Source organism: Macaca fascicularis, chromosome 3, assembly GCF_037993035.2.
Source record: "Macaca fascicularis isolate 582-1 chromosome 3, T2T-MFA8v1.1".
Classification (NCBI taxonomy): Eukaryota; Metazoa; Chordata; class Mammalia; order Primates; family Cercopithecidae; genus Macaca; species Macaca fascicularis.
In genome coordinates this window covers 10506119-10524459 of record NC_088377.1, presented here as the reverse complement: position 1 = coordinate 10524459, position 18341 = coordinate 10506119, and the positions used below count along the sequence as shown (strand labels likewise).

Sequence of the window (18341 nt, the reverse complement as noted above, 5' to 3'; positions counted from 1 at the left end):
TGCAATAAAGAGAACAGGCATTTCCATTTGAGGAAAAGCAATGCTCTATATGGAGGATGGACACAAATATCTAATGTGCCACTAATTTTATAGACCTAAAAATACAATAGAACAAATTGAACAGAAAAAAGTTAAAAGCATAATAAAAATGGAATTCCCTGAAATGAAGGAAGACATAAATGTCTACATCAAAGAAGTCCTTCATTATAATAAAGAACTATAAACTCTGAGAGAAATTATTGAAAGACAAGGTTAAAAAGAATATGGCAAAAATAAAGCTATATACCAAGAAAAGTAGTCTAACTCAGATTTCTTCTTTTCTTTTCTTTTCTTTTCGAGGCAGGGTCTCAGTCTGTCACCCAGGCTGGAGTACAGTGGTACCATCCTGGCTCACTGCAGCCTCGACCTCCTGGGCTCAAGTGAGCCTCCTACCTCAGCCTCCCAAAATGCTGGGATTACAAGCATGAGCCACTGTGCCTTGCCTTCTTGGCAATTTTAAATGAAAGAAGAAGATGGAGTAATGTCTACTGAGGACTATGTTTGAGGGGTGTTGTATGCCCCTGTTTTCCATACCTAGCCAAGTTGTCATACATGTGACAAGTCCACAGAAAGATGTTATATGGCCAGGAATCTATGAACTATGTCATTCATTCAGTCTTCCCTGAAATGTACGTGACTACAGCTAGCATCATATCACATGATGAAAGACCAGGTTGTGTTCCCCTGAGGTTGGCAGTAAGTACGCTCACTTTCAACACGTCTACTCCCCATGGTTCTGGAGGTTACAGACACGGCAAAGGTAAGGAAAAGGCATAAGCACAGGAAGTCACAAAGTATAGAGTTTTATGTAAATGGAACCGTATGGTAGTTACCTGAGGATGGGGTGGAGAGAGGGAGAGACTGCCTAAGCTTGTGGGTGACAGAAATCTTTATCTTAATTGTCAAAAATAATATGGGAGAAATTTCCCTTTCCGGTCTTCCTAAGCACGGCTGGAATCCTCCCCTTAGCATTTACTCTGCGAAGTGGGATCTCGCCGTCTCTTCTGTCTTTAGATCGTTAGTTGCTTGAGTGTTAGCCTTAGCGTTTGGGAGGAGGACGGAGGTTGTGGTTTCTGGAAACTCCAGCCCTGTGGCTTCTCTCTGAATGTGTTGACTCCATGGGAAACTGGCTGTTCTGTGCATGTGGGGGTAACCTTTGGATTTCAGTTTGTTTTTCTGCATTGGTATGAGGCAGTCACTTCACTGAGAATTCGAGCTGGAGTGGTGCCTTGCAGCCTGGCCGGGAGACTTCTGTTCTGTGTGTGAGCGCTTATTTTTATCCAACAGTCGCTGCTTGTCTGCAGCTGTGAAGTGTGTGTGTGTCTCCAGGTCTTCCCTGTTGGGAAGGGAGGGCCTCTCTGAGTGGTCCACATTTGAGGAGAAACTTGAATGAAGGAAAGGAAAGAGCCATTTGGAGATTGTGGGGAGGAGCATTTCAGGGAGAGGAAACAGCAGATAAGGAAGCCCTGGGCTGCGGGGGCTTGATGCTGCTTGGCCAGGAGCCTCTTCCTGCCGCCTTGCTGGTCTGCAGCGGGAAGAGTGTTCGAATGAACCCACTCATGCCTTTAGCCCTTCTAGGCCAGCAGGGTTTCGGGGTTGTGGGGAGCCCTTCAGAACTTCCTTCTCTTCCTGTGACAACCCTCGCCGTGCTCGCAATCCGATGTCTGTGTGTGTCCCTGGTGTGTCCTTTCTCACTTACACCCAGCCAGTGGCCTTTGATGTTTATGACAAGAGGCCAAAGCTCTTCATATCTGCAGATGAAATGGACTTTTCTTTCTCATGGAACTCAGTTATCCATTGTCCCTTTGTCCTTTTGCTCCTGAGTCTCCATGTGTCTGTTCCATGCTGTGCCAGCCCAGTCGTGGAACTCAATGTTTCTGCAGTTTCCCTCCAAACATTTCCAGTTGCTCAAAGGCATTTGTGGTTTCACAAATTTTACTGAAGGTTTAGTACGGAGACAGCAGGGAGTTGCATCTTGTACTCCATCGCAAACAATGGAAAATCCTCCTTTGATGCTGCTCTGTGGGTTACCCCTAGGTTACCCCTCAGTGGGTGCCACCCCTTAGAGATCGCTCTCACTCTGCGAGTGGTCAGAGAGGAGTGCGGGGCTGTCCGTGTCCCTCCCACATGGCTGCTGCCTCCTCCTTCCCGGCTGCAGCCTCGGGCTGGGAGCTCCTGTCTTCCTCCCTGGTCACAGCTTGGGAAATCATCTCCTATTATGTGTTTCAAAAATTGAGGTGAAATTCACATAACATAAAATTAACCATTTAAAAGTGTACAATTCAGCCATCCAACACGGTGAAACCATGTCTCTACTAGAAATATAAAAAATTAGCCAGGTGTGGTGGTGCACGCCTGTAGTCCCAGCTACTTGGGAGCCTGAGGTGGGAGAATTGCTTGAACCCAGGAGGCAGAGGTTGCAGTGAGCCAACATCATGTGACTGCACTCCAGCCTGGGCAACAAAATGAGACTTGGTCTCAAAACTAAATAAATGCATAAAAGTGTACAATTCAGTAGCATTTAGTACATACACAATGTTGCACAATCACCACGTCTATCTAGTGAAAAATATTTTACTCTTGAAAAATGTCTTAATTATCCCCAAAGAAAATGCCATGCCACACTTCATTAGGAATTCACTGTCTATTCCTCTCCTCACAGCCCCTGGCAACCACCATTGGGTCTGGGCTGATACAGTGGGGCACACACATGGCACATGGGGACATCTGTACATTGGACTATTATTCAACCATTTAAAAAATGGGCCAAGTGCTGTCGTTCAGGCTTGTAATCCCAGCACTTTGGGAGGCCAAGGAAGGAGAATCACTTGAGGCTGGGAGTTTGAGACTAGCCTGGGCAACATAGAAAGAACCCATCTTTACAAAAAAATTAAAAAATCAGCCAAGTATGTGGTGCATGCCTGTGGTCCCAGCTACCTGGGGGGCTGGGGTGGGAGGATTGCTTGAGCCTGGGAGGTCCAGGCTGCAGTGAGCCGTATCTCACCACTGCACTCCAGCCTGTGTGACATAGTGAGACCCTATCTCAAAAAAAAAAAAAAAAAAAAAAAAAGACTCCATTTTTGAGATGGAGTCTTGTGGAGTACAGTGGCATGATCTCGGCTCACTGCAACGTCTGCCTCCCAGGTTCAAGCATTTCTTCTGCCTCAGCCTCCTGAGTAGCTGGGATTACAGGTGGCCACTACCAGGCCTGGCTAAATTTTTGTATTTTTAGTAGAGACAGGGTTTCTACTATTGGCCAGGCTGGTCACGACCTGCTGACCTCAGGTGATCCACCCACCTCGGCCCCGCAAAGTGCTGGGCTTACAGGCGTTAGCCACCGAGCCCCACCAAAAAATGTAATTTGGATATGAGCTGTGACATGAATGAATCTTAGACATTATGCAACTTCCTATAAATGCAGTCACATAATATGTGGCCTTTTGTATCTGTTGTTTTTTCGTTTAACATAGTGTTTTCTTGGAGGTCCAGCCACACTGCAGCATGTATCAGAAGGCACGGGGCGCGTATACTATCTCTGTATAGCTAGACCACATTGTGTTCCTCCATTGCTCTATTGATGGACACTTGAGTTGTTTCTTCCTTTGGGCTATTGTGGGTAATGCTGCTATGAACATTTGTGTACAAGTGTTTGTTGAGTCCCTGCTGCTTTCTCCTGTTTTGGATATATTCCTAGGAGTGCAATTGTGGGGTCATTATTGCATTTTAGTTAGAAGGACTCTCTACCCTCTGAAATGTGTTGGTGGCATCATTGTCTGTGGCTTTTTAAGGATTCCTGTCCATCATTTCACATTTTCTGAATTCTCTAGTTTCACCTACCTGAGGGCCTCCCGTAGAACCACTCATGGACTCCGAGGTGCGTGTTGTGAAGGCCTTGACCTCTCACACGCTGCTCTGGGTCTGCACTGAAATAGAGTCATTAAAAGAGGAAGAGTGCTCTGCTGCTGTGGCCGGGCCGAGGGGGAAGGCGACAGAGATGGGATGAAGCTGTCATTCTTTTTTTCTTTTTTTTTGAGATGGAGTCCTGCTTTGTCGCCCAGGCTGGAGTGCAATGGTGTGATCTGGGCGCGCTGCAACCTCTGCCTCCCAGGTTCAAGTGATTCTCCTGCCTCAGCCTCCCGAATAGCTGGGATTTACAGGTGCCTGCCACCACACCCAGCTAATTTTTTGTATTTTAGTAGAGATGGGGTTTCACTGTGTTGCCCAGGCTGGTCTCGAATTCCTGAGCTCAGGCAGTCCACCCACCTTGGCCTCCTAAAGTGCCGGGATTACAGGCGTGAGCCACTGCGCCTGGCCGAAGCTGCCATTCTTTAGCTACCATTGGACCCTCCCTTGCTAGCAGAGTCAGTCATTGCTGCAAGACCAGTGACCCGGAGCAGCCCTGTGAGGGAAGGAGGGCCAGTGCTACCACCTGTGGCCCTTGGGTCAGGCAGAGGAGTCTGATGAGTGTCCACTGCTAATCAGAGCGTGAACTTGAGCCTGTGAGAGAGTGCAGTCTATTATAGACGGACAGGGCAGCTAAGGAGCCCACTGCTCCTGGGGCACCCAAAGTTTCCTTCTGGTCCCATTGCCCTCACCCCTGTGCTCCATTCTCCCTCCTCCAGACTTCATGCTCTAGGAAACCAGATTCATTTTGTAGTTAACCCAACCTCCAAAGGCAGCTTCTGGGCTGAGGCCTCTCCCAAGAATATTCTTGTGTTGTGTAGGCTGCCAGGTGGTGCTAGACTCAAGTCCATCTCCGAGCCTGCCCCTAGTTGTCCCTTTTGGTGCCCTTTCCCTCCACCCTCAGGCACCTGAGCTTGCTGAGGCAACAGGCTTTATACCTTCGTGGGAGTCAAAGATGATTTGCTAGCTTTCCAAGCAACAACTCCTGCCTCCTGCCTTCCCTGCATCCCCCCTCCAATTAAAATTTAGACCTGGGCCGGGCGCAGTGGCTCAGGCCTGTAATCCCAACATTTGAGAGGCTGAGGTGGGTGGACTGCTTGAGGCCAGAAGTCCGAGACTATCCTGGCCAACATGGTGAAACCCCGTCTCTACTAAAAATACAAAAAATTAGCTGGGCGTGGTGGCAGGCGCCTGTAGTCCCAGCTACTCAGGAGGCTGAGGCAGGAGAATTGCTTGAGCCAGGGAGGTGGAGGTTGCAGTGAGTCAAGATTGTACCACTGCACTCCAGCCTGGGCGACAGAGCGAGACTCAGTCTCACACACGCACACATACACACATACCAAAAAAAAAACCAGACCTGAAATTTAGCTGGGGCTGTGTCTGGTCCTGCACATAGAATAACGAATGACATGGACATAGTCTCTGAACTCAGATCCTAGAGTCTAATGGAAGATTCAGAAAAATGTGTGTTCCAATTAATAAAAAAAAAAAAGGTAATTGTTTTATTCTGAGAAAAACTGTGTGGGAAATGAACAGTGTGCGGAGATAATGACTCGCAGGGATGTGGGGGCTGCGTTGGGTGAGAAGGAGCCAGTCACTCCTTCTATAGGATCTGGATTTAATCCTTCCTTCTGGAGCTTTTTCGGGTCCTTTTTCTTTTATGTTCAGAAATTTCATGAAGATGTATCTTAGTTCTTTTATTTTATTTTATTATTATTAATTTTTTGAGATGGAGTTTCGCTCTGTCACCTAGGCTGGAGTGCAGTGGCTCAAGCTCGGCTCACTGCAAGCTCCGCCTCCCAGGTTCACGCCATTCTCCTGCCTCAGCCTCCCGAGTAGCTGGGACTACAGGCGCCCGCCACCACACCCGGCTAGCTTTTTGTATTTTTTAGTAGAGACGGGGTTTCACCGGGTTAGCCAGGATGGTCTCGATCTCCTGACCTCATGATCCGCCCGCCTCGGCCTCCCAAAGTGCTGGGATTACAGGCTTGAGCCACCGCACCCAGCCTCTGTATTCTTTTCTTTCAGGGACTCCTGCTTGTCAGATGCTTGACCTCCTATGGGGAACTTCCGTGTCCTTCGTCTTCTGGCGCGTGGTTCCCTTTTATTTGTGTTGTAATCTCTGTTATGCTTTGGAATGTTTGCTCTGCTGTATATTCCAACCCTTTTGTTTACTTTTTAAAAATGTATTTATTTTATTTTAAACTTTTAAATATTTTATTTAAATTTTTTTAAATTTAAGAGACTTTTCCATTTTCTAACCTTTTCATAGCTCACTGCAACCTCCACCTCCCAGGTTCAAGCAATTCTCCCACCTCAGCCTCCCAAATAGCTGGGATTACAGCCACCACGCCTGGCTAATTTTTGTATTTTTAGTAACAACGGGGTTTTGCTATGTTGGCCAGGCTGCTCTCAAACTCCTGGCCTTAAGTGATCTGCCTGCCTCGGCCTCCCCAAGTGCTGGGATTACATAGCATTCTATTCTTATAGACAAAATGTGAACTTGAATTTTTCTGAGAATAGAGAATTTTTGTTTGTTTTGTTTTTGAGACAAGGTCTCTGTCAGTCGGGCTGGAGTGCAGTAGTGCAATCATGGCTCACTGCAGCCTCGACCTCCTGGGCTCAAGAGATCCTTCCTCCTCAGATCCCAAGTAGCTGGGACTACAGGCGCAAGTCACTACTCCTGAGTAATTTATTTTTTGTATAGACGAGGGTCTTGCTATGTTGCCCAGGCTGGTCTGGAACTCCTGGCTTAAAGTGATACTCCCAACTTGGCCTTCCAAAGTGTTGGGATTACGGGCATGCACCATCACACCTGGCCTAAATTGAGATTTTCTTCCCTGAATGATCTGTTTCCTCTGGTGTCAGGTGTTTTCTCTTTGTTCTTCTTTTCTCTCCCTTTCATGATGCAGTATTTCTTCAAATGTCTGATGACTCTTCGGCATGTGAGGCAATACAGAGGCTGGCAGGGAGTGTTGCTTACGTAAGCAAGGTTTGTCAAAAGGGAGGCTTCCCTTTAACCAGAGAAACTGGGTTTACCCGCAAGGACTTCTCAAATGACAGAAGTAGAGCTTCGTGGGGAGGTGCCAGCACTTGTACTACCCACCTCATAAGTTTCTTTCCAAATGGTTTATTTGTTTTTCTGTTTTGTTTTTTGTTTTGTTTTGAAACGGAGTCTTGCTCTGTTGTGCAGGCCAGAGTGCAATGGTGTGATCTCGGCTCACTGCAACCTCCACCTCCCAGGTTCAAGCGATTCTCCTGCCTCAGCCCCCCAAGTAGCTGGCATTACAGGGGCCCACAACCATGCCTGGCTAATTTTTTTTGTTTTTTGGGTTTTTTTTTTAGTAGAGATGGGGTTTCACCAAGTTGGCCAGGCTGGTCTCGAACTCCTGACCTCAGGTGATCCACCTGCCTCAGCCTCCCAAAGTGCTGGGATTACAGGTGTGAGCCACCATGCCTGCCCTATTTAGTTGTTTTAAAAGAATATTCTGTATGTGTGTGGTGGGATGTGTGGGAGGGGGAGGCAATACACAAGTAAATACCTGGTTGCCTGGCATTTTGCATTTTCAGCTGCACTCCCCCTCAGGGTCTGCCTGTCAGGTTAGTTAACTCAATTGCAGACTCTCCACTTGTACTCCAGGTTTATACTCCCAGCTGTGCCTCCTGCTACCCTGTATTTTTGTATTTATATAAAAAACATTGTATTTTTGACTGGGAGCAGTGGCTCATGCCTGTGATCCAAGCACTTTGTGAGGCTGAGGTGGAAGGATCTTTTGAGCAGCCTGGGCAACATAGTGAGACCCTGTCTCTATGAAAAGTCAAAAAATTAGCCCAGCATGGTGATGTGACCTGTAGTCCCAGCTACTTGGGAGGCTGAAGCAGGAGGATCACTTGAGCTTGGGAGGTCAAGGCTGCAGTGAGCTATGATCACACAACTGCAGTCCAGCATGGGTGATGGCCTGTCTCAAAAAATATATATATTATTTCACTTCAGCTTTCTGTCTTCAAGAATTAAAAAAAAGTTTTTTGACACTTCTCACATTCTCTTTGTTGTTGTATTATATTCTTTTATTATTTGCTATTATTTTAATGGGGCCATGGAAGAATGGGGATTTAAACATATGAACTTAGTCTGCTGTATTAAACTGATAGCTCCCAATTTTAAAGGATTACTTTGGCTGTTTTATCAGAAGGAAGTGGAAAGTTGAATAATATTCTACAACTTTCCAGAATTGTTATAAACCTTTCATCATTAGGAAATTAACTTCTTTATCCTAGATAACATTTTTTGCTCTGAAATCTCTTTGTGTGATATTAATATAACCCCTCCATTTTTTAAATAAATCAGTGTTAATATCATATACTTTTCCATTATTTTACTTTTAACTATTGTGTCTTTATTTTTACAGTGATTTTCTATGTAGGCAGCACATAATTGGGAAGACCCAACCCAATGATGTGCTTTTTTATCCAATTTGATAGTCTCTGCTTTTAACTGATGTGTTTAGACCATTTACATTTAATGTAATTATTGATATGCTTAGGTTTAAATCAAGAAACTATAACAATTCTAGTTTATGCACCTAACAACAGAGCTTCAAAATACATGAAGTAAAAACTTACAGAACTGTGAGGAGAAATAGATCCTAATTTATAGTCAGATTTCAATACTCCTCTATCAATAATTGATAGAGATATAGAAAAGCAGGCTGGGCATGGTGGCTTACACCCATAATCCCAGCACTTTGGGAGGCTGAGGTGGGAGGATTGCTTGAGCCCAGGAGTTCATGACCAGCAGCCTGGGCAATATAGCGAGACCTTGTTGCTACCAAAATTTTTAAAATTAGCTGGGTATGGTGACACACATCTGTAGTCCCAGCTACTTGGGAGGCTGAGGTGGGAGGATTGCTTCAGCCCAGGAGTTCGAGGTTACAGTGAACTATGATTATGCCATTGTACTCTAGCCTGGGTGATAGAGCAAGACCCTGTCTCTAAGAAAAAAAGGGAAAAAAAGCAGGGTGGATACCAAAGAATCAAACAACACAGGAGAGAGAGAAATTGCCAAGGAGACAGTCTGAAGAAGTCTGGAAGAGCAGGGACACATCTCTGTGTGAAAGACTGGCTTTTGACTTGGGAGAGGAGCAGAAAGGAAGCAGCAGATGGGAATAGAAACAAGTAAGTTTGAGGATTTGGAGATAAGAAGCAGGAAGATTATCTTCCTTCCTTCCTTCCTTCCTTCCTTCCTTCCTTCCTTCCTTCCTCCCTTCCTCCCTTCCTCCCTTCCTCCCTTCCTCCCTTCCTCCCTTCCTCCCTCCCTCCCTCCCTCCCTCCCTCCCTTCCTCCCTCCCGAGTCTAGCTTTGTTGCCAGGCTGGAGTGTAGTGGCACGATCTCAGCTCACTGCAATCTCCGCCTCCTGGGTTCAAGTGATTCTCCTACCACAGCCTCCTGAGTACCTGGGACTACAGGCGCGTGCCACCACGCCCAGCTAATTTTTATATTTTTAGCAGAGACAGGGTTTCACCACGTTGGCCAGAATAGTCTCAATCTCCTAACTTCATGATCTGCCCACCTCAGCCTCCCCAAGTGCTGGTATTACAGGTGTGAGTCACTGTACCCGTCCTATTTTATTTAAATGTGAATAGAAAGGCTTTGCCGTCATTAAAAGAATTTCGTGCACAAAAGATCAGATGGTGCTGTTTTACAGCACTGAAAGTCACACTTCAGAGCTTCTCCCAAAAGACCCTGATTTGACTGTAGCTTTGACCATATTTGGGCATGGTGGAAGAATGTGTCTGTCTCTGCTATTTATTATTGACTCTCATGATGAAACTGGATTCAGCCTCCATTTAGGAAAAGGCATGGGCTCTTGGGTCCTGCACAAAATGCATTCTCTTACATTTTTTTCTTCTCTTTCAGCTTTGGTCAAGGCCTTACCCTTTTCTTTTCTTTTCTTTCTTCTTTTCGCAGTGGAGTGGCAGTCACTATGGTGCCAAGAGACCTTGTTCTCCACACAATATGGTCCTGGAAAGTTCTGTGCAAATGAATTTTTAAGTTATATTAAATCATATGTCAAATATATTAGAGGAGTCACATATCTGAAGGTATTTAATGATGGCAATCATTTGTAAAGCACAGAGCCATGCATTCAGCCACCCATCACTTGTTCAGCAACTACTACATCCACATACATGGGAATAAAGAAGTGACTAGGACAGCAAGGTTCACAATCCAGTGGGGTAAAAGATGAGCACAGGGTGACTTGTAAAGAAAACAAAAACAAGCCCAGTGCGGTGGCTCACACTTGTAATCCCAGCACTTTGGGAGGCCAAGGCAGGCAGATCACTTGAAGTCAGAAGTTCGAGACCAGCCTGGTCAACATGGCAAAACCCCGTCTCTAATAAAAATTCAAAAATTAGCCGGGCATGGTGGTGGGCACCTGTAATCCCAGCTACTGGGGAGGCTGAGGCAGGAGAATTGCTTGAACCCGGGAGGTCGAGGTTGTGGTGAGCCGAGATCATACCACTGCACTCCAGCCTGAGAGACAGACTGAGACTCACTCTCTCTCTCAAAAAAAAGAAAAAGAAAACAAAAACAAATAAAAAATCCCAATTATAAGTGTCCACCTAGATAAATGATCATAGAATGAATATGCGTGTGTAACTAGTTCCCAGGTCAAAAGAGGCAACATCACCAGCCTAGAAGGTGCCTCTACCTCATGCTCCGTCCCAGCTACCAAAGTATGTAATTTTACCAGTTTACACTCCCCAGCAATGTAAGTTGCAGTTTGTATTAGTCCATTTTCATGCTGCTGATAAAGACATATCTGAGACTGGGAAGAAAAAGAGGTTTATTGGACTCACAGTTCCACGTGGCTGGGGAGGCCTCACAATCATGGTGGAAGGTGAAAGACACTTCTTACGTGGCAGCAGCAAGAAAGGATGAGAGCCAAGGGAAAGCAAAAACCCCTTATAAAAACAATAGATCTCATGAGATTTATTCTCTATCATGAGACCAGTATGGGGGACACCACCGCCCCATCATGATTCAGTTATCTCCCAGCGGGTCCCTCCTACAACATGTGGGAATTATGGGAGCTACAATTCAAGATGAGATTTGGGTGGGGACACAGAGCCAAACTGTATCACAGTTGTTCCACCTTCTTGCCAACACTTGATATTGTCAGTCTATTTAACCATTCTGGTAGATGTTGTTGTGATATCTCATTGTGTATGTGTGGTTTGTTTGTTTGTTTGTTTTGAGACAGGGTCTCACTCTGTCACCCAGGCTGGGATGCAGTGGTCTGCTCTTGGCTTACTGTAGCCTCACCCTCCCAGGCTCAAGCAATCTTTCCACCTTGGCCTCCTGAGTAGCTGGGACTACAAGTGCACTCCACCATGCCCTGCTAATTTTTTTTCTTTTTTTCTTTTTCTTTTTTTTTTTTTTTTGTAGAGATGGAGTTTTGCCATGTTGCCCAGACTGGTCTTGAACTCCTGAGCTCAAGTAGTCCTCCCACCTCAGCCTCCTGAGTAGCCGGGACCGTAGGTGAACATCACCTATGCCCGGCTAATTGTTTTATTTGTAGAGACTGAGGTCTTGTTTCATTGCCCAGGCTGGTCTTGAACTCCTAGGTTCAAGCAATCCTCTCACTTCGGCCTCCCAAAATGCTGGGATTACAGGCCACCGTGCCTGGCTCATTGTAGTTTTAATGGGAACCAGATTTGATTTTGGAAAAATAAAAGCATGAAATGTTCTTCTGCCTGGGTACTATGGAGCAATTTGTAGTCATTACCAAGGTGAATGCTAATTTTTTTTTTTTTTTTTTTTTTTTTTTGAGATGGAGTTTTGTTCTTGTTGCCCAAGCTGGAGTGCAGTGATGCGATCTCGGCTCACTGCAACCTCCACCTCCCGGGTTCAAGAGATTCTCCTGCTTCAGCCTCCCGAGTAGCTGGGATTATAGGCATGAGCCATCACACCCGGGTAATTTTTGTATTTTTAGTAGAAACGGGGTTTCACTATGTTGGCCAGGCTGGTCTCAAACTCCTGACCTCAAATGATCAGCCTGCCTTGGCCTCCCAAAGTGCTGGGATTACAGGTGTGAGCCACTGTGCCCGGCCAGAATACTAAATTTTATAACAGATGTATCTAAGGGGCTATAGATGGAAAAAGAGGATACCCCTTCCACTCAGAGGGTTGTCTGGGGTGTCACCACTGTGCACACATATCAGGAGGGGGCTGGGAATCACATGCCATCCAGGTTCAAGGTCATCCAAGTATAGCACTGGATGTTCCCATTGTCACAACCTCTTCCCCATCCTGGGCCTTCACTGCCTCCAACTCATGTCAGCAAGATCATGATGAGCTCCTACCTAAGGCAGGCCTCAGCTTCCCCAGATACCTGTTGAGGCCACTAGACCAAAACTCTCCTATATTTTCCGGACTGTTCAGTCTTACCTTCTGTCTTTGTCTTATGCCAGATGGGAACCTACACAAATGCTTTATTTTGGAAAAATGCCTGGGATGACAGAAAACAAATCCGAGACCTCCCCAGAGCTGGAGGCCTTGGAGGCTCCCGGCAGGAGCTGGTGGGCTCCCAGCAGGTGGGAGAGCTTAAGCCAGTCAATCATTTACCCAGCAGGCATGGGGAAGGTGGTGAGCTTTTAAATAGAAAGCCCTCAGGAGAAAGGAATTAAAGTGTGTATTGTGCTGGGCTTTCCTGGGGTGAAGCTGGCAGAGCAAGAGGTGGGGCGAGGAAGAGGCAGGTGATTAGCCCCCCAGGGGCTGGGCCCTCCCTGATTTATGGGGTGACCCCCACTGGCCTTTCCCAGGCAGGAAATGGGCTGTTTACTAATGCCTTCCCCCTGCCACACACCTGTGAAAGCCAGTTGGTAGTATTTTAAAATAATTTACTAGAATGAAATTTCTGTGTTTTCGTTTGGATAGTTGCCCAGTAACTGGCTTTGTGTGTTTTATTTTTTAAAAAATGGCTTTAAATATGCAGGATCTTAAGCTTCAATATTTCTGTTTGTCTCTCTCTGTCTTTGTCTCACTGTCTGTCTCTCTATCATACACACACACACACCCCTGTGTCTCAGGTAAGAAACGGGTCCTCACCCTAGGAGATGTAAGATGGCTTTTCTTTAAATCGTGGAAGTCTTAGTTAATTCTTCTTAAACTAATTTGTCACTCTCTGGGGCTTCTCTGCTTTCTCCTCCTTCCTCCCACCGTGACCTTAAGCCACAGAGCATTGCCAATTCTAATTTTGTTTGTCTAAAATTGGTGCTTCTGGCAGAAGAAATGTGCTGTTGGCTTGCCTTTGAGCTTGGCCTATCTCGGTTTAGCAAGGCCTCCCCCAGGGACTCAGTCTCCTGTCTGCGGAGCACGAAAAGATATCTGTGGTCCCTGCCCTGCCAGGGGCATCTAATGCCAGGCGAGGAGCCACCCATTCTGTTTGTCAGAGATGGAAAAACTGCCTTTGGGGGAATTGCAATTCATTCCCTTCAAGGCACTGAGATGGCCCTTACAGTGCACAGACGAAAAACCACTGCCAACTTAGCATTGTATTCTAGGACAAATAGGGGAAGGCTCACTCTGAGAATGAAAGACGGGCCCAGGTGCTTGCTGGCCTCAGGAAGGGTGCTCGGCTCCACCCTCCTGTTCTGCTGCCCTCTCCTCCCCTGAGACCCACACACATGAAGTCCTATTGGGTCTCCGTGTAGCTCTTAGGAACTAAACCGTCACTTACACGCAGTAGGAAATTTGAACTTCCAGTTGCATGAAAGTTTTCTCATGGTGAAGGGGCTTTACGCGCATCTTCAAGTCACGTGAGCAAATGCTCTGCTTCGTCTGTGGAAGGAAGGTGAGGATAGTGCTGACTTCTTGAGTGTCTGTGAAGATTAAAGGTGGTAAATCCGTGCTGTTGATTGCTCCTTCCTCCTTGAAACGGGCTCTGGCCTTGGCTTCCAGGGCGCTCCTCTTTTGGTTTCCGTCGCCCCTGGGCACTTCTCACCTGGTTCCTGTGCTGAATCCCCGCCGCTGCTAGCTTCTGTACGCCACTCTCTCTAGGGCTCGGCCCAGTCTCTTGAGTTCCTCATCTATATTCACTTCCAGTGTGATCTTTTCAAGCTGCGTGGTTTAAATTCCATCTCTGGGCCAATCTCTCCAGCTCAGGGCTGTCCCTGAACTCCAGGTTTATATAGCTAAGTACCCACTCAACTTCTCCACCCGAGGCAGCTCAGACCACATAGATGAAAGCAAACTTGATCTACCTCATCAACAACCATTCTTTCTGGAATCTTCTTCATTTCAGAAAATGGTAATGCTCTTCTTCCAGTTGATCCAGTCCCAAGCCTTGGCATCACCTTTAAAGCATCTTTTTTTCCACTCTGCACGCTTGGCCATCAGGAAACCCTGTCACCTCTACCGGCAGGCCCATCCCCACCTCTTCCCGCCTCTCCACTGCCACCGCCTAGTCCAGACCCACATGGAGTCTACGTGCCTGGATTGTCACCGTCCATGCTGCTCCTGCCTGGCAGTGAGAGACAGGGGGACCGAGGCAGGGAGGCAGGATGGCATTGTGGCCAAGTGTGGGGCTTTGGGGCCAGGATTTTTGGGTGCAAATTCTGGTGCCATCTTTGGTTTATTACTATCAAGAAATTGATTGTTGTTATACACATTTCAAATTGTGCTGTAGTTTTCAAATTATTTCCGTTTATGTCCACAGTGCTTGACATGAAAGTGGGATTTCTGGGACGTTTCAGAAGCCTTTGATTTCAAAAGGCTAAATTCATGAAACCAATTAGGCCGTGTTGTCCCAGAGGGGAAACAGGTACTTTCAGTGTAGGAGGGGGCGGCTCCATCTCAGGAAACAGCTTCCCAGAGACTGCCTGGGAAAAAGGTTACTTTTGCTCCAGGCTTCTACAGGGTGGAAGATTCCAGTGCCTATTTAAAGGGAGGGATGAGGAGCACCGGGAGCTCCTAGGCTGTGAAGGCATCAGGCCTGGCAATCAGTGGGAAACCAGGGCGACCCCAAGGACTGAAGATTGAGCCCCGCATCCCTTCTAAGTCTAGGGCCTCCCTTAGTGCTGGGCCCCTGAGACCCCCTCAATGCAGGGGTAGGGGACCAGAAAACATGCTTGACTTTAATATACATTTTTTCCCCCATAATGACTTTAGATCGCTCTGGATTGGAGCCAAATTTGATGTGATTTAGAGAAATAAAGAAATGCAGCATTTCTTAATCCATAAGGGTCATGCTGTAAATTTTTGCCTATAACAACGGTTTTCTAGAACACATGAGTCAGACTCATGTTCTCTTTTCAGCCTGAAATGTGGGGTTGTGCATTGCACCTCCACAAGGAGATCATGCTTTTGTTGAAACAACCTTGGTTAAGAAATCCTAGTCCCAAAGATTTGGGTGGATACAGGCATCTCTCACGGCCAAGGTTGTAATGTGGCAAAGAGGGGCTCGGAGGACCTGAGGAATGGCGAGAGCTAGAGAGAAGGGAGAGCTGGGTGCTGCATTCTTACACCTTCTTCCTGAGGGTGGGAACCAAGGTCTTAGGAAGATCAACTTCCTATCTGAGCTGGCCAGCTTTCGGATGATGGAGCCACACAAATCCCCTCCTGTGTGCCACTGCCTGTTTCCCATGGGATTCCATCTTGGACCTCTGGGTCTGACATCATCTTTCATCCAATCCACCTAGGACCCAGTTAACACAAGCCCTGTCAAGTGGTGGTACTGCAAAGAGCCGAATATGGCCATGAAGCAATTCCCTGTGTTATTTGGATATAGTCTGGACATAAATGTGCTTAGACTATAGATCATGTGTCTTCTTGAGTTAATGTATTCATCCCTTGCCTACCTGTCTGGGTTCAAATCCTGGGTCTTTTACTCACTTACCCTGTGGCCCTGGGCAAGTAACTTAATCTCTTTGTGCTTTAGTTTTCTCCTTTATAAAATGAGATTAAGAATAATATTTATCTAGTGTGGTGGCTCACCTTTATAATCCCAGCACTTTGGGAGGCTGAGGCAGGAGGATTGCTTGAGCCAGCCCAGGAGTGGGAGATCAGCCTGGGCAAAACAGTGAGACCCTGTCTTTACAAAAAAAAAAAAAAAAATTAGTCAGGTGTGTGGTGGTGGACACCTGTAGTCCCAGCTACTCAGGAGGCTGAGATGGGAGGATTGCTTGAGCTCAGGAGGTTGGACTGCAGTGAACTGTGATTGAGTCACTGAACTCCAGCTTGGGTGACAGAGCAAGACCCTATCTCAAAAAACCAAAACAGAAAACTAAAAAAAAAAAAAATTATCTCACATTGAATCAAATTAGTAGATGAAAAGAAAACTATGCCTGACACACAGTAAGTGATAATAAATTGTAGTCATTATTACTAGACTTTCACCTGAGGAGGAGAGAGAGCCATATTTTATTTTAGTAGTGACAGAATTCAGAAAAAGAGTTTGAGAAAGTTATTTTTTCATGGCTGGGTGTGGTGGCTCACTCTCGTAATCCCAGCATTTTGGGAGGCTGAAGCAGGTGGATCACTTGAGGCCAGGAGTTTGAAACCAGCCTGGCCAACATGGTGAAACCCCATCTCTACTAAAAATACAAAAATTAGCCAGGCATGGTGGTGGGCGCCTGTAAGCTCAGCTACTCAGGAGGCTGAACTGGGAGGATGCCTTGAACCTGGGAGGTGGAGTTTGCAGTGGGCCAAGATTGCACCACTGCACCCCAGCCTGGGTGACAGAGCGAGACTCCATCTCAAAACAAAAAGAAAAGGTATTTTTTCTTTCATTTGTAACAGGTCTATTAACTAGAATAACTTCATAAAATGCTGTCTGGATTGTGCCCATCAAGCAAACACTGACAGTATCATTCTGCCGGTAGAAAATAGTTTTTCTCCTCTTTATGGATTCAGATTTATTCCTTTTTTATAACTTAAAGAATAGATAACAACGGCTTGTTTCATCCTAAATAAATAAGGACCTCTCAGATCTCAATGCCTGGCCTAAATAGCATGGCAGATCCCAGCCTCCTGATCTTCTCTGTGGTCAGATAAAGGCTGAGATGTGTGGCACCCACTCCTTCCAGAAGAGTCATCTGTTGCGTGGGGTCTAGAGGTTCATACAAAACAGACAAGAAGCCAGAAGCAGTGGCTCACACCGGTAATCCCAGCAGTTTGGGAGGTTGAGGCAGGAGGATCATTTGAGGTCAGGGGTTCAAGACCAGCCTGGCCAACATCATGGTGAAACCCCATCTCGACTAAAAATACAAAAATTAGCCAGGTGGGGTGGCATGCACCTGTAGTCTCAGCTACTTGGGAGACTGAGGCAGGAGAATCGCTTGAACCCGGGAGGTAGAGGTTGCAATGAGTGGAGACTGTGCAACTGCACTCCACCCTGGGCACACAGGGCAAGACTCCATCTCAAACAAACAAACAAAAAAGAAATATGTAAGTATGTGTACAGCCGTTTCTTAAATCCTCTGTTCTTCAATATTGCTAGGAGGCCCCTGAGAGATTTTATCACAACATAGTTTATTAGGTATAAATGGCAGAGCCTAAAGCAATCAGAAGAGGGCTGCCCAGTGTACACATGTTACGGGTGTGAGCCTTGGCCAGTGGAGAAGCAGGTGCCTGACCCAGTCTGGCCAGGAGGAGGCACGAAGTCAGGAGAGCATTAGCAGGCCTCAGGCCTTGCTGGTTCCAGGGCTCTGGGCTGTGGGCTGCCTGGCCTGCCCTTTTGATAGCAGTTCTCAAGCCTCTTGACCACTCTACTAGAGGCTCCCTGGCACTGAAGCCAGGGTCTCAGCAGGCCACACGAGCGAGCCTGGCCAGCTGGCTGCATGCCTGCCACTGACCCACTGCGGCTCTTCCCTGCACTCAGTGACTGCTGGAGCCCTGACTCCCAGACCGCTGAGAATAGAGCGACTTCACGTGACAGCCCCTCTGTGTGTAAGTCTCAAGCCAAGCCCTTCCATGGAGTGAGCTGTTTCCTTCCACATTCAGAGCCTCAGGTTCAGGACAGAGGCCAGGTGCTGTCCGATGTGGGCCAAGGACATGAGCCCATGTGGATGTGAGAGCAGGCCCAGGCTCCCTGTGTGTCACCATGTGACTTAGATCACAGCCAGCAGGGATCAGGAGTGTTCTCAGAGCCATCAGGCCTCCCCCAGCTGCCCAGACATTTTTTGCAGCTGCAGGAACAGCCACAGATGCTGCTCTCATGGCAGCTGGGACTGGCCAGCCCAGAAAAGAAGCCAGTGAAGTCCCAGTGAGGCCCTTGGGGGCAAGTGGGCTCCTAACTGGGCTTTTTGCCAAAGCCTAGAAAGATAAGACACCGGCCATGTTTCACTCCGTTTTTCCTGTGTTGTTTTTTTTTTTTTTTTTGAGACCGAGTCTCGCT

The 18341-nt window shown here is 46.8% G+C and overlaps 1 long non-coding RNA gene across 1 annotated transcript in view; it reads left to right on the top strand.

The window, feature by feature from the left end:
- The first annotated feature begins 350 nt into the window (after positions 1–350).
- LOC141409805 (uncharacterized) overlaps positions 351–18341 on the top strand; it is a 40378-nt gene continuing 22387 nt past the window's right edge. The window contains exon 1 of the long non-coding RNA XR_012432012.1: positions 351–799. This is a non-coding gene — a long non-coding RNA (uncharacterized lncRNA). The remainder of the gene's footprint in view (positions 800–18341) is intronic.